The sequence below is a fragment of the Thalia democratica genome, chromosome 2 (assembly GCF_965202585.1).
Source record: "Thalia democratica chromosome 2, ktThaDemo2.hap1.1, whole genome shotgun sequence".
NCBI classification, from domain to species: Eukaryota; Metazoa; Chordata; class Thaliacea; order Salpida; family Salpidae; genus Thalia; species Thalia democratica.
Genome location: NC_139166.1, coordinates 47,070,345 through 47,087,594, shown reverse-complemented (window position 1 = coordinate 47,087,594; position 17,250 = coordinate 47,070,345). Strand labels below are relative to the sequence as shown.

General features: G+C 26.5%; 1 long non-coding RNA gene across 2 annotated transcripts in view; it reads left to right on the top strand.

Annotated features, from left to right (window-relative positions):
- Window positions 1–14,925, top strand: part of LOC145829707 (uncharacterized) — a 45,572-nt gene extending 30,647 nt beyond the window's left edge. For both annotated transcript variants that reach the window (XR_014369567.1, XR_014369568.1), the window contains exons 4-6: window positions 10,600–10,700; window positions 14,133–14,307; window positions 14,507–14,925. This is a non-coding gene — a long non-coding RNA (uncharacterized LOC145829707). The remainder of the gene's footprint in view (window positions 1–10,599; window positions 10,701–14,132; window positions 14,308–14,506) is intronic.
- The last annotated feature ends 2,325 nt before the right edge of the window (window positions 14,926–17,250 follow it).

Here is a 17,250-nt window from a genome sequence, read left to right as displayed (position 1 = left end):
TAAGAGCTTCTCTTGAATATAATATTTACATACTAATAAATTTACATAAACTTCTGTTTTCATTGTTTAAAATTTGTTTGTTGTTTTTATGATGTGTTATTGTTTACAACAATTTAATTTTTGATTGATTTAAAACAAACACTTTTTTGAAACAGACTGATCGTAGCCTAAATTCATTACTTTTATTTTAATTACCGGTGTTAACTATTTTTTCAAAATAATATTTATTAAAAAGTTACTTTAGGTTTTAAAGTTTTATTAGACACATGTCTAAAGTAAATAAGCTTTTTTTTAATAGTTCTACTTGATACAAAAGTAAAAAAGTGTATATAAATTTTTTTTGCTACGAAGTTAATGTGAGTATTAGTTTTATTTTAAACTTTTTTGTTAAAGAGATTGTGTTTATAGTACGCTTAGGCGTTAATTAAAACTATTTGATATTAAAAATAGACGTCTCGTACTTATAACAAGAAAACAAATTTGTAAAGTTTGCATTTTTTACTTTTACTAAATTGGATTAATAATGAATGAAAGCTTTATATAATGATAAAATTTAAATATTAGTTATTAAGTTTTTGAAAAATAAATTTGGGTAATATTTGATTAACATGGTCATTATAGTTTATTGTTATACTTAGTTTTTGATCTGTTCAAAATGTTACTGTAACTTGATTAACTAACTACTTTATACTACTAATGGGTTTATTTTTGTTTATAAAAAATAGTAACAAGTTTAGAAAATAATTTATGAAATATACAAATTTATAAATACACGAAATCAAAAGCTAATCAACTTATTTCGTAAATAACTTTTTTAAATAGTAATATATTAAATTTTCTATAGACCGATTTTTGTGTATATGTTTTAGTAACTCAATATTTTATCCAGTTTTAACAGAAAAAAAAAAACTAAGTATTTCAACTAAAATGATAATTATAGTACTTTAACTTAGAAGTGGACAGGTTTTTATGAAGACAGGCAAGATTCATTAAAAAACTACTTTGTGGGCCACACTAAAATAATTCACAGTATTAAAAAATATATATGTATAAACTTAACAGCAAATGTGTAAACAAACAAGCATAAAACAAGTAGAACTTTACTATCATATTAAAAAAACAGTATGGTTGTAAAATTTTATTATAAAAAGCTTGAACTAGCTTCAGCATTATCTTTTAAATCTAAATAGCTTCTTTCTGATCAAAAATGTTTGCTTGAATGACAACCTTGACCTGTGGGCCGCAGTTGCCGACGCCTGCTTAAAGCATTAGTAGACTATTTTTAAAAATTAAGTTTAATATATACATAATAAGTTAAAAGAGAGGAAGTTGAAAGAAAAAAAATCTTTAAATGTAATAGTATTTAATATTCCAGAAAACATTACCAATACATCAGTTTATACGGTAGAAAATGCAAAAAATGACCTGAATAAAATACAAAGTTCTCTAGGTTCCAACAAGATAGCTGAAACTGAATTAAATACAATATACCGTATCGGTAAATACAACGGCAATAAAACGAGACCAATAATTTTGAAGTTACTGACACAATCTAGCAGAAAACGACTGTTGAGTCTAAAAAACCTTAAAATACAGCATCTGGGAAAACAAATTAGTATATACATTAATATTGATCGAACAAAATCAGAGATGGAACATTTTAGAAAATTGAGATTTGAACTAAAACAAAAACAAGCAGAAGCTGAAAGTAAAAATTTGAACATAAGATACGTTATAAAACAAAACAAAATAGTTGAAAGTACTCAACTGCCCTTTCGGTTTAACGCCCAGGATCTCTGGGCCTAATAAGTCTAGTTTAAACACTGACATGCATCTTAAGTCATCTAGTTTTATCTTTAATTGTTCTAATACTAAGGCCTCAGGCACTGTTTTTTCTAATAGTTTAACCTCTAGTAAAGATTTATTCTTAAATGTTTCATATACTAATGTAAGATCTATTTTAAACAAGATAAGCTTCATTGAATGTTATATGTGTACACAAAATTTAGATTTATTTTTTTTTACTGAAACATGGTTAAATTCAAATGTTATTGATTCAAATTTTTGTCCTCTAGGGTATAATATAATCCGTAATGACAGAATAGGCAGGGGAGGAGGCGTTGCTGTTATATTTAAAAACTTTTTAAAATTAATTGAAGTAAAAACTAATTTTGTTTCATCTGATGGTTTTGAATTTTTGTGTTTTGATTTGATTCTTAAAGGACTCAGATTGAGATTTTTATGTGTCTACATCCCTCCGAATTCCTCTAAATCTCTAGCTGTTGTTTCAAACATGATCGACTTAATCAGAAACCTTATTCCAAAACAGTCTCCTTTTTACATTTTAGGTGACTTTAATTTGCCAAATATAGACTGGAATATCCCAAGCACAACCTACAATGATTGTCACAAATGTTTTATTAAATTTTGTTCAGATAATCTCCTTACACAACTTATTGACTCACCTACCCATAAGAACGGTAATATCCTCGATTTACTGCTTTGTAATTATATGGCATTAGATAGAGTTAAGTTTCATTTGGTTGATTCACCTTTAACAAATATAAATGATCACAATGTTATTTTGTTTGGGATAAGTGTTCACAAAAGTAAAAAACCATCTCCTAAATCACTCTATCCAGATTTTCGTAGAGCAAATTTTGAGAATATTAATAAATTTTTATCAGATATAAATTGGAAAGTTCTTTTTAACAACTCAAAAAATCTACAAATGTTTTATGATAAATTTATCAAAACAATAAACTTTTCAATCAAACAGTTTGTGCCTTTGATTAAACAAGACAGAAAAATGAAAACATATCCTTCTGATATAAAAAAGTTGTTAAGAGAAAAACTAAAACTCTACAAACAATGTAAGTTAGATAAGCAGATGATAGAAAAATACAAAACTGTATCAAAAAAATATGAAAAAGCAGTGAAAGTGTTCAACATAGAACATGAAAAACGTTTTTGCCAAAATACAAACTCAAAAAAATTCTACAGCTATGTAAAATCAAAGCTCAAGTTAACACCTTCTTTACCTGTATTAATTAATGAAAATAATTTTCCAATAATATCAGAACTTGATAAAGCCTCTTTTTTTAACAGGTCCTTTCAAAAGGTATTTATTAAAGATTGTGATGACAAAAATTTTACACTTGTTAGTAAAAAGTGTTTGGAAATGAAAAACTTCTTCATAAGCAATGATGAAATAATTAAGTCTGTTAATCATTTAAAAGATAAAATAATCAGAACGCCTGAAAACATTCCTTCATATTTTATTAAACGTACTATTTATTCCCTAATTCTTCCAATCTCACTAATTTTTAATTGTTCACTAGCTACATCCTCTGTACCAAACCAGTGGAAAGTCTCATATGTCATACCAGTGCACAAAAAAGGTAGTAAGTACAACCCTTTAAACTACAGACCCATTTCTTTAACAAGCAGTTTTTGTAGAATTTTCGAACATATAATTTCTCTAAAAATACTCGATCACCTTTTTTTAAATAAGCTAATTTCACATAAATAGTTTGGTTTTCTACCTAATCGATCATCTAGTTATCAACTGTTGAATTGCTTACACTCATGGTTGGTTTCATTTCTAAGCAATAAGTCAACTAAAGTTATTTACACAGACATTCAAAAGGCTTTTGACTCTGTATCCCATTTTAAACTAATAAAGACTTTAACTCAATACAAAATTCATAAAAGTTTAGTTAGCTGGTTCAAAGAGTTTCTTGAAAACAGAACCCAAAAAGTAGTTATTGGTAACACTTTTTCAGATTCTTTGCCTGTTTTCAGTGGAGTGCCTCAAGGAGGGGTTATTGGCCCACTTTTATTTATAATTTATATCAATGATATAGCTTTAGAAGTAGATGTCGATAGCAACATAAATCTCTTTGCAGACGATACAAAAATTTTTAGCCATTCTAACACAATTCTACAAAAATCTTTGGATAAAATTTATCATTGGCTAAAAGAAAGAAAACTAGTTTTAAATCCTAGTAAATATCAGGTTCTAAACATTCAAAAAAATACATCTAGTATCACTTCTGAATTTAGAATAAACAACATAAGGTTACCTTCAACTAAAGTGTTTAAAGATCTGGGAATTTTTATTGCTGAAAACCTAAAATGGAACCACCATATCAATTACGTTTATCAAATTGCATCAACTATTTCTTTTCAAGTTTTAAAGAGTTTTAAATCTACAGATATAAACATCCTCAAAAAAATTTATCTCCTTTACATTCGTCCTAAGTTAGAATACAACACACCAATTTGGTCTCCATACCTGAAGAAAGATATTAACCATCTTGAATCCATTCAAAGAAAATATACAAGAATAGTCTTCAACCGTTGTAACATCTCATACACATCTTATTTTGATAGACTCTCAAAACTTGGTATAAAGTCTTTAGAGTATAGAAGGATTGAGTTTGACTTAATTACTTTTTTCAAACTGATTAATAGTGAAACTACAATTAATTTACAGTCTATTTTTGAACCTCATAAATGTACTTATTTACTGAGAGGTAACAGCAGAAAATTTACATGCAGACATAATTTCAATAATAATGTTTGGCATAATTCTTTTTTTTATCGTTCAGTTGAATTATGGAACAAGCTTCCAAACGAATTAGTCTCTTGTAAAAAAGTTGAGCATTTTCGGTTAAGGTTAAAAAAGTTTGATTTAAATAAATATTTTGTTAGCAAAATTCATAAGTGATTTTTTTTTTTTTTTTTTTGTTGTTATTTCTTCATTAACCACTGGTTGTATTTGTCTAATTTGGTTTAACCTATAGCTTTATTTTATTAGCGGCGCCTTTCCTCTGTGTATAACAAAACCTGTTCCTTAATACATAGTTTATTGGGCTGTTAAAGTGCTAGAGGCCTTGGGTTCTTAAGTTTTGTTTATAGTCAGTGTTCTCAACATTTATCAGCTACTACGAAAGTCCAACAAACGCTGAGTTATCTGAGTATTAAAGATATTAAAGTAAATATGAAGCAGGCTCTCCTAAAAAAAAATGAAAAACGTTGTTCAAATAAAAGCGGTTCTAGTCAAACGAATAAAAGTGATACAAGTTGTATGGATAAAAGTTAAGCCGGTTACTCAAATGAAAGCTGAACCAGTTGTTCAAATAATGTGAAGCCAGTCGTTCGAATGAAAGTGAAACCAGTTTTGGAGTGAAACCATCTGTTCGGGTGAAGTTGAAGTAGGATATTGTTGTTCTCTTTTCGGAAGCACCGGAATTATAAATTTTGTGTTATAATTTTTGTGTTTTTATGTTAATTTTTAAACTTTAATTAGTTAAACTCAGTTAATGTACAATTTTGGTTTATTTTTGTCTTTTTGTTGTATGTCTTTCTGTGTAAGTGGCCTAGGTTTTGATGCCTGGGTCCTTCATATGACAATAAACTTGCAATAATATAATATATATATATAACTTTCTTATTGGTTTAATTTGTAATTTAAAAACTAAATTAGCAGCTGTCCATTGTCCACTTAAAAAAATAATCAGAATTAATAAGCTTAAAATTGTAATTATTATTTGCTTTGTTAGTTATGTTATATATAACATTGTTTTTATGGTAGCAGTAAAAAAGTATTAGTTAGTTTTATTTGTATAGTTTTTAAATGAGTTTTTGTTTGTAATAAACACAAATTTATTTTAAGTTTTATTGCAAAAAAAAATTATACTGTGAATAAAATAGTTTGGTAATAAACAAGTGGAGTTACAAAAAATCTTTAAATCTCTAGCACCTTTAGTGTTAAATAATATATAAACGACTTAAAAATGATATGAAACTGAAGACACTTGCTAAAAGAATAAGAGTAATGATTTGAAATGGAAATATTTCATCAAAATTCTATCAGAATTTACCACAGCTGCCTTTAGCTTCTTGCATCATTCAGCGCTTCGCATAATTTTACATTCAGTTGCTTTCAAGCATGACTTTTACAAAGCCGATTCGAGGTAAGGGATATAAATTGCTAAGTAACTTTTGAAACTTCACAATTTTTTATCTTAAAACCGATTTTTAAATTTGAAAATAGTGTATTTTAAGTTTAAAAAGTTAGATTATTAAAATATAAACGGTTTATCTTACAATTAAGATGAATTATGCAAGTCATGTATGTGGTCTATGTAAATTTAAGAGTAAACATATAACTAAAACTATTATTTTATGTATAAGTTGGTATAAATTTTTGTTAAGTTTGTAATTTACGAGTTTTTACAAATTTAACAAAGTTTGTACGTCAATACAGTGTTAAACTTGGTAAAAGTAAAAGTTATAAGGTTTTTTAAAACAATTTAATTTTTTTTTATGAACGTTGTAAATTAATTTTTTACTTCATTAAAAGTATACTCGTACCATTTTTGATTACAAAAGTTGCAGCTTTAATAATTAGATATATTTTATTTCGCGATCAATGTTAAATCTTTTTTTGATTCAGAAAATAACTTACTTTTCTTTTTTTTTTAGTTATGTTTTCTAAATTGAATTCTTGATTTATTCAATGTTTGTAGACACATGACTTAACTTTTTTTTATTCGTGTGATAAGGGTAAAAAGCTTCATGAAGTACATACGTTTTTTTTTAAGTTCAGTATAAACAAATTTTTACATTAAATATTTATTTGTTTTAAGTACTTTCTAGAAGAACTTTGAGTTTTTTTTAGAAACCAAACTTTAGAAATCGCTTCACTAGTTAATCAAGCAAAACCGACTTACAAGGACATAAATTGTTATTATTAACAATCACGTATGTGTCTAACACCTCTGTTTATTTGTATTATTGCAGCAAACAAAATGTTTTTATCCAAATAGAATTTGGAGTAGAATGTTATACAAAGAAAGGGATTATAAATTTTAATCTCCCTAACCGTATGAGTTTTGTTTGCATAGGAAAACAATACATTAACAAAGCGTTTTGAAACCGACAAACAAAATATTTGGAACTACAGCGATACTTAAGTAACGTTTTCTTTCGCTAGACTAGCAACACTAAGAAATTTTTAAATGCAAATTGTTAATCCGCCATTTATACTTATGAAGTAACCTGTTTAGTGTTCTATCGTTTTTATAAAAGTACAGTTAATTTTTCTTAATGATAAGTCAAAGTTTAAATAATAAAACAAAAATATCGTTAAATTACTACCCATAAAATACAAATTACTTTCTTCACTTCAGAAAACAAACTAAAGACGTTTTTTGTACAGTTTTGTAAATATACCTTTTTTTATGAATTTGGAAAAGCTTTTATTTAGAAATAATATTAATTGTGTATAACACAAACTTCCTTAGCTCAGTCAATTTGTGAACTTAGGAATATTTTATTAATCAATTCTGCATGAACTTTTTTGTAGAGTTGTTTTTATCTTTTCATATTATAACTTCAAAAGTTAACTTTATGAATAAAAATTGCAAAGTAAGTTATGTTAATATTTTCAATATTGTTTATGTAAGACTTAAAATTAATCTTATTTTTGTAAAATAAATAGCAATCAGTTAATTCAAAGGGGTATATGTAAACTAAATATATATTTTAAATGTAACTCTTTGTTGACATCTTGTGTTCAAATTGTTTGAATGAAAACCTCTTACAATCTTGTTTAACTTTTTCATATACTTTTTCATAAAAGCTCTTAAAGTTTGTACAAACTTAATTATTTAGGTTAATATTTACCCTTAGGTTTAAGATTGACATAACAAAAAAACTTAGTACATCTACTTTATTTTTTTAGTAGTAGCGGTAAATATATGAAAATTCTAACTACTTTATTTTCTCATAACCAAACATTTATTTTATATTTTAAATATTTTTATCTCAAAAAAAAGTTCCATATAGCTTTTTTGCAGTTTATTATGGTATTAAGTATTGCTATGAATAAAACAAATTAGAAGTAATTATCTGGAAGTATTAATATCGCAAAAAATAGTTTTTTTTTGTTTGAAAGCAGATTTTTTGCAATATGAATCAAATATAAAAAATCTAATAGAAACATTTTCTTAGAGTTTAGTTAAGTATAAACACGATGAAATAAAACTGAACTTAAGTGTTTTTAAAACGTTTTATTTGTACTGTTTTTTTATTTTGATCTGATCCAGTAATTGAACAAATTACTTTATATGGATAAAAAGTAGTTGTACAAGAGTTTAAAAAATTTTTAATCAAGTGCATTTTATACACAAAAAGCGTTTTAGAGATGATTTGAATAATACTTATTTTTTCATGGATGAAAAAATAGTTGTTAAATTATTTGAACTTTGAAATAAAAGCGTGTTGAAATATTTTTATAAAGTAAATGTATATTTTGAAATTATTGTTTGTAGATTTCGCGCTAAAATTAGTCAGTCAAATTAGTTTATAAAAAACAATGTTCTAATCTACATTCTAACTTGTTTGTCCTGAGCTTTTATTGCTGTGTTTTTTAAATAACTCCTGTTTTGATAGAACACACGTTATTCATTTATACCTATGTACCTCCAAGAAGCGCCGAGCAATGTTTTTATTAAACTCTGGTCACTATAAAAGCAGCCAAAACATAGAGTAGTTACATAAATTAACTAAAACATGCATCATAATTGGCCAACTGCAATTTTTTCCGAGTCATTAGCTATCACCAATCGAAACCCTTTCTCGTTCGTTTTCATTGGTGTGGGAGCGCGTAGTATTGATAGCAGACCGTTGGGGATGAATAAGAGATTAATGAACTTTGTTGCAAATTAAGCTGAACGAGCCAGTTTCCTCACTGTGGTGAACAACAGCTCGCCCTATTCACGCTACCTTTCCCGTGACATTTTGTTTTAAAGTTTTAATTCGTCTTCATCGACAAACAAAAATAAAACTGTGACTCAAATAAAAAACTTATGATATGATTTACTTATAAAAAGTGACCGCTTAAAACTTTGAACTTTCAGTTGAGGAAACTGTAGTATTATATCAAAATGGCTGCTGTCAATTTTAAGAAGTATTTTTTTACTAGCATGTTTGTTAGTGGCAAACAAGTACTAATCAGATTGTTGGGAAATGCAAATATCAGTGGCAAACAAACAGGTAATGGCTGTTGTAGCCTTATCAGTTTCAGTCACTTTTAATCAGCAGATGGTCATATTGCCATTATTTTTTATACACCTTACATTATTTTTAACCTTCAAAACAAAAGTTGTCAATTAAGTACAGTCTCTTTTATTTACGGTGTCATATAGTTCTAGCGCTCTTAAAAATAATCACTGTTCACACTTGCTTAAATAAAGTGAAATCTGTTTTTGCAAGAAGTATGTGTATGACTAGTAATTAACATTTAAATAAACTACTTTTTAATCCTAAGTTCTTAACTACCTTTCATGTTTTTTAACTTGAAGCCTATTTAAAAGCAAACTTTTTTCAACTTATTTGTGTACTTAGTTTTCTTATTTAGTTTTTTTTTGTGCAGAAGGTGTTAGAGGAAGATATTGAAAAGGTAAAAAGATAACTTTAATTTTTTGTAGTGTTAAAAATAAGTAAAAGCAACTTTAAAAGACCATTAGATTATAAGAAGACTATAATTTTTTACTGCACCCATTGTATTTAGACAAATTCATAAAATGCTGCAATTTTTTTTCAGTATCTTTAAATTTAGTTATAATATAGTACTAGAGTTCAATTTTATTTTAAAATGTAGCATAAAAAATTTTTAAGTATGATATAATCATGACTATACTTAAAATATGCATTGAAATATATGCTGTCATTTAAGTTTAAAAAAAAATTGTTTTGTACAATTTTGTATTTAGTTTCTGAATACATTTATTACTTTAATTTAAAAAGGTTTTAGATACCCTAAAATAACTTTAAAAAAAATATATAACGTGTTACTTATTTAAGATAATTTAACTTAAAATCGAATTTGAGATATTGGTATATAAGCTCCTTGAAAAGTAATAAAAAGTTTGACTTATTAAACAAACAATTAACATCATAATCTTAATAACTAAATTAAAACAAACAAACAAACTAAGTAAGTTAAGAACATTAATCCACAATGTAAAATTACCCTAATACCTATACTAAACCAAAGAATTAGACATCATATCAAAATCTTAATTTAAGATTATTTTTAAACGCAAGATAAAGCTTCCTGCATTAAAAGAGCTCACTTTAGGCATATAAATGACTTGTTAATTGTTTGTTTAAATACGCACGTTTGGATTACCTTTTATCCGCGGATCGACAGATTTATTAATCTATTTATTCCTTTTTAAGTTTAGGAAAAATTGATAAGTTTGTTATTTGAAGGATTTTTAAACGATTAGATGGTTCTACACTTTTTATTTTCGTTCCAAACTATAAAATATAGTTGTCAATGTACAACTATATAACTAAAAATCTGAAAAATAAAAAAAATAATTTTGATAAAAACTTTTAAAGTACCTTTATGAAACATAACTTTGTTTTTTATGTTTTAGTATTTTTGTTTCAAATTTTTTTGTTTTATAATTTAACACTTTTTAGTTAAATAATAAATAAAAAAATACAATAAAACTGCTTCGATTTATTATTAAGTCAGCTTAATTATAGACATTTTATTTTGACTAATTTATTTTGCAGAACTTCATTTTTTCTTCAAAAAAAATCAACGGAAGTAGATACTCCAATAAAATGACAGCTTCTATTGGAAAGCAAACATTAGCTGACTGCTGGTCGTAAAGGTAATTTTTTCTTATCAATTCTTTACTGATTATATCAAAATTTACGTGATTCCTTTACAGTTTAGGACTAAAAAAGACCTTTGTACACAAAATATTCTTAAAAATAGTTAATGTAATTTTTTATAAAAAAATCTTTTTAAACAACAAAATTAATAATTATTCTTGAGTCTTCATTTTAATGTTGATCTTTTCTCTAAAACACACATAAAAGCTTAAATATCGTCAAGTGCGCGCAGCAAAATTGCGTCAAAACAAACTTCCACTGTACACATCTACAACAAACATAATGAGAAGTTTGCTTAGCGAGCCGATCACATCCACTGCACCTGTCATTCGTCTTCATTTATATCTTGTGTACATTGTTTTCTTTTGTTTCACTTTCATCCGTCACCACTCCTTGTGACAGAATGAAGACCGACCTTGCTTGTGATTGTTTATAGAGCTGCTCTGAAACAACAAGAAATCATGTCGCAAATTGGGCTCGCGCGCAGAAATTCAACCCCCTGACCGTTTTTTTTTCTTTTTAACGTTTTTGTTGGTACAAGTACATATTTATGAATGAGCTGGGTTTACAACGGCACATAAATACGGCTTTCGAAAAAAAATTAGGGAACGTTACTCTTAAAAGAACTGCTATAAGATATCGCAAGTTATTTTTTTGTGAAATTGAGCTAATTAAAAATCATTACAATTTCAGGTGTATAAAAGTTTTCAGTCTGTAATCTCATTTATTATACAAGTATTTGTACTGTTCTAAGATTCACTTCGTATATTTATTTGCAACATTTATATATAGTATAGAGATGATACAAACAAACTTACAAAACATTTTTGGCGTTATAGTTTATATTTTAAAACCGTAAACTTTATCCACTTTTTCGAGATGACACCTAGTTTTATAAAAGTTTTCTTAAAACTTATGTAATTTTAATAATTTTCAAAATAAAATAGGTCAGCTGTTCTAAAATGCATTAAGTACAAGATACTACCGTAAAGAATTTAAATAGACATAAAAAAAGTACAAAGTCACTACCACGGTGTTAAATTGTACGCTGAAATCCAGCAGTGAGTCATCATACGCATATAGAAAACGTTTATGATTGAGGTTAAGACAGGGGATCAGTGAGGATTTACTGTTTTAGAGACAAAAAAGTTCACGGCCTTGCCACTAATAGATTACTGGTTCTCTTGAAGCGCGCATTTAATATCAGAACTTCGTCATTAGCAACCGTCTTAACGTCATTAATACATATATCTATTTTATAAAGGTTTTATACTATATTGGCCTTTAAAGTATTACCTTAGTATACTCTTATATATTAAAAACACTTATAATCTTTTTTAGCAAAAACGTTTGATAAGTTTATTTGACAAACACTAACGAAAAAAACTGTTCTTAGTATAACTCGTAGAAGAATAACAAATCTAAAGCTTTAGCACCATCTAACGATATTTTATATAAGTAACAGCTATTGACTTTTTAAACCTTTAAAACCACCTAATTGTAGTGGCACTTATCAACATAAATACTGAAAAACACTTATGTTTGTTCTCAGCTAGTAATTGAACTCTCTTTAAAAGATAAACTGCTTTGTGAGAACAAAAGCTGCTTAATTCAATGAAAACTTTTTGTTTTCTTACTGTAGCAAAATCACAAACTGTAGTAGCTTTGTTGTTTCCATTTTTTTCAATAGTATAAATCAATACAAATACTCTAAAAATATTCTAATAGTAAAACAAAAAAAAATAGTAAACAATTTTGCATTAAGTTGTACTGTTGTTATTGTTATTAGATTATAGTAGTCATTTATTTTAACGCTAAAATTTACTTATCAACTTTTTATACGTTGCTTTAGGTATAGTTCGTAAACATGTAATTATAATTTTTTGTATTAAAAGTGTATTTTGAAATTAAAACAGTTTTTTTTTTTCTTTGTTGCCTAAATTTGAACATATAACAACAACATAAACTAAAAGGTTATATCTAAACAAAAACAACTCAATTTCAAAAACCCTCAAATTTTAAACAAACTGCCATTTTTATCATAAAATTTTACTATTAGCAGAAAATATCTAGCTTCATTGTAGCAATACATAAAACAGAAAACTTTTAGTTTTTTTGATCAATATCTATAAATTTTAAAAAATATACATATGTAACAACGACTTTAAACACATTTCTACTAAAAATTAGATGCTTCAAATACAGTACAATAATCTTAACTTTTATTGCTCTGGATACTAAATGTATATGACGTTTATAATTTTTTAAAGTGTACAGATTATTTTTTTTAAGTTGTTTATATTTAATTTATAAAAGAAATCGAAGTAGTATTAAGTTAGGAAAAATCACTACTAAGTGTAACAGATAATCAAAAATCTTTAAAACACCCTATTAAGGAAAAGTTACTTTTTAGTTGCAAAAAGTTAAGGTATAATAAATAAAACACATATTTTAGCTGATTGTTAACCGTTTTTTCTGATTTGTATTTCTAATAAGTTCTTGTATACGTAGCTATTTCTCGTTTAAAATAAACATTTACCCAACTTTCAAGTTAAAAATATTTTGAAGTCAATTTATCAGTATTAAAGCGAGACAGATGTTTTCATAATTAAACAACACTTCACGCCTAGTTCTGAAACGTCGAAAAGGTAATTAAAGCGTGTAGAAAAATTGTTTGTTCTTTGCTGACCAATCAACGCACAGCATTACAACTTTTGTACACTGTGTGTATGGGCCTATCAAATAAACCATTTATCATACCTTGTCTAAAACTTGATGAATTCACCACTTTGCTTTGTTTGCCTTCTAACTGTTCTATAGAGTGTTTTCGCAAAGTTTTGCTTCTGTTTTGATTTAAATAAAAGTGTGAGACGCAACGACGCCTCATTTGGCGCCAACCCATGTAGACGCTAGATGTAGACCCTGATTACAGTAGCTTTGAACGGCTTGTTGTTGACCTAGAGATTGCGCGATTCAATTGTGTTGGTGTGACTTCTGTGTAGTGTGAAAGTTGTGAAAATGGTTTTGTTTGCACATGTTCGTTTAAACTTTCACTTTGACCACGAAAACAAATTATTATGACTGATCGTTTTGTTATAGCCCAATCGTGGCTATTATGAAATGTTGTTGTTAAATTTGTATTGTTAGAAAATATTTCTATGCACAAACTTTACAAAAAAAAATATTTAAGTGATATTGATCAAAATAGTTATTGTAATAAACTTTAGTTGAAGTGTTTAATTTAATACACTAGGTAAAACGCTTACTTTTTTTTAACGTATAAAACATTTTTATGTATGAACTTGTAAGTAACTTAATGATTTTTTCATGAAACTTTTCATTGATTTTTTTAATGTACAACAGAATAAATTAGTTGTTAAAAAAATATAATTTTTTCAATTGGTTTTCAAATAAAGATTAAACATCAGGTTTACTGGTTAACACAGCGGTAAAGATCAAAAGAAAAGTCAAATCATCACCGCAAAGAATTGTTTCGGAGCAAATATTACCACAAAGAAGGCAGCAAAAATTCATGGCTTCACTCTGCAGTCGTTTGGTCACGAAAGTAAACTACTCCCCTCTTTTGTCAACTGCAAGGCGGTAGTTAGTGCTTTGATCAGACTCGTTTATAAATCATTTAAATAAAGTTATATTTACTTTAAGTAATTTCAACTCCTATAAAAACCAATAAAATGTTGAAATATTTGCATGTATGATAATTTGATTTCTCATTTGTAAGTAGTTTTGAATCATTCTTTGGTAAACGTAATGCTATTAGTCTTATATTTATATATTAACACAGGGTACATTATATATTACACGAAAACTTAGCTGATACTTTGCCAGAAAGTTTGTATACAAGAAGAAGTAAAAGCACTTCAAATGAAAAAGATAAATTTATTTTTTTCAAGCGATAATATAGACTATCCGAAAACTTATTCGTCACATCAGATGAAGTGTAACGTTTCAAATTGCATTATACAAGCTCGCTCAACCGTCTTCCTTACCCAACATAAATCATAATGACGTCACTCAAAACTTTTGTGTTAAGTTTTTTTCGCGATTTTTATCGTCTTCTTTTTTTGAACTGCACGACTCATTTGTTTTATTAAAAGTTCAACTTTGTATAAAACCTTTAAAACCAAATTTAAAAATAACAAACATTTACACTATTAGTTTACAATGTTTATTAAGATAAAGGTTTTACTTTCAGTTTAGTTTATCGATTTCTTTTTCTATCAATACTTTGAATAAAAACTCTATATTATAATTCTGACCAGTCTTCATGCTAGTTACAGCAAAAATATAAGATAGTTAAAAATGTACTATAATTAGCTATTTGAGGGCACTTATATCATTATAACGAAATCAAGTAAAATATTTGTAACAAAATTGTGAAAAGTCAACTAAAACAACCTTTTTGCTTTGTTATACTTAATGAAGCGAAAAAAGTGTTAAGTTGCAAATTTTTTGGGAAATTCTTAGTTACCTAACTGCAAAATTTTAATTAGTTCACGGCTCGTTTATTCTAGGTTAATTTAAAAGTTGGTTTTAGTACATGGAATTGCTTACAGCCAGATTTTTGTTTTTGTTAAAAAAGACACTAAATCAAAATTCAAATTAGCATAAACTATGAGGTTTGTGAGTTTTGAAAACAAAAAAAAGTGCTGTTAGGATGTTTTCACCTTAAGTATAAGTTGTTTTTGTAAAATAAATAAATGTATTTTTTGTTTTGTAAAACGCGAGGTTAGTAGGTCAGTAGTCTACATTCAAGTGTTTAAAATATTTTGTTGTTGCGGGTAGATTAGCAACACAACTCATAATATTTATCGAACAAGTAGGTGACTTTTGCTTTCACTAAATATTATATTTTTTTACACAATGAAGCTTTCTTCAAAAGCATCAAAATGTTATTTTGATCTTGCATTACAAATATTTTCAATGGAATACTTTAAATAACTACTATTTGTTACTTCTAAAAATAGTTTAAATTTAGTCATTGTGTTTTTGGATATCAACTGTAAATTATGTAAATCCCTTGAGAATCAGGTAGTATTTTCTACATGTTTAACATAAATAAATACTTAAACAAATTTCTTTGTTGTACCGTTCATGATTAATAGTTTTCTACGACAATAAAATTAAAACTGACACTTATTTGATAATAATTGTATACATTTTCTTTAACTTTCTGTATGGATATATTTTTAAAGTTTTGTATAAATCATAAAATAAATGCTTGTAAATAAATTTAAACGATTTAAAACATTTTTTATTTCAATGATAATTAATTCCTTTTTTCGCTAGAACAATGCTTTTTTAACAGAAAAATGTTGGAGATTAAACATGTAAATTCAAAATAGCAATTTAATGATTAGTATATGGCATTTTTATTTCAAGTCTTACAAACAGAAGACTTAAGATCGAAAAATTTTGTATGTATGTTGTCACATAAATATATTTTTTTACTACCACTACATTTATTTTAAGTCTATTAAAGATTTAGCGGGCAAAATTTCTTAAATTTTTCTGTTTATAAAGGCAAAATCTAAGTGAAACTTTATAAGTTTTAGGAAATGAGGGAAGTAATTTACTTTAATTATGAAATGTAGAAGTAAAGTATTCTCTTGGTTCAAGTTTTTAATTCTTTGTTACAATAAAAACAGACAGTTATTGAAAATTATTGTATCACAGGACTAAAATTGTATTAACTGTAGATCGCAACACTTTTTTTTAACAACTTGTGACTTTTTTCAGTAAACCTTACACTATCTTAGTACAGAATAAGATAATAAATAAGTTTACGACATTTACAGTAAATACAAACTTTGATATTAGATTTAAAAAAAATTGTACCATAATAGTTTCAGGGTATTTGTAGATATTAAAGAAAAAACACTTTTTTAAGTTTTAAATTGTTTTGTAAAAGTTTTATATAACCGAAAACTGCAAAAAAGTCTCAATTATTTCACAAGACTAGGTTTTGAACTTTAAGTTTATTGACTTAAAATAGTAATCATCCAAATAAAAAGTAAGTTGTAGTTTATAGAAAATTTTGAAAGAATAAACTTTGTTAAGCTTTAGATTTCGAAATAGTTTAAAGTGGTGGTTTGCGTCACCATTTATATTGTTTATCAAATGACAAAAAAAGCGCTAAAAATATTTCCTCCTAAGACCTGGTGCACGAAAAACCTTTCGGTTATCGAGTCATACACCACCGATACCTTTTAATGTCTTGTCCAGGAAGCTCATACTATCATTCAAACTTTAATAATCATAGAGGTTGATATTTGTAAACATTGTATTACAGAGTAAAGCTAACAAAAATCGTTTAAATAAACAAAATTTGAACAAAAATGCTCATATATTTCTATTTATACACAAATTGTTTTAAAAACATAGGAGGTAAGCTAGTAAGAATTGTTTTAATACTAAAAAAAGTAAACTAAATACATTTATGTTTTTCAAACTTAAGACAAACGCCTCATAAAACCTACTCAAAAAAAAAAAGACTAATATGTTGCAGTTTAGATTATTAAAAAGATG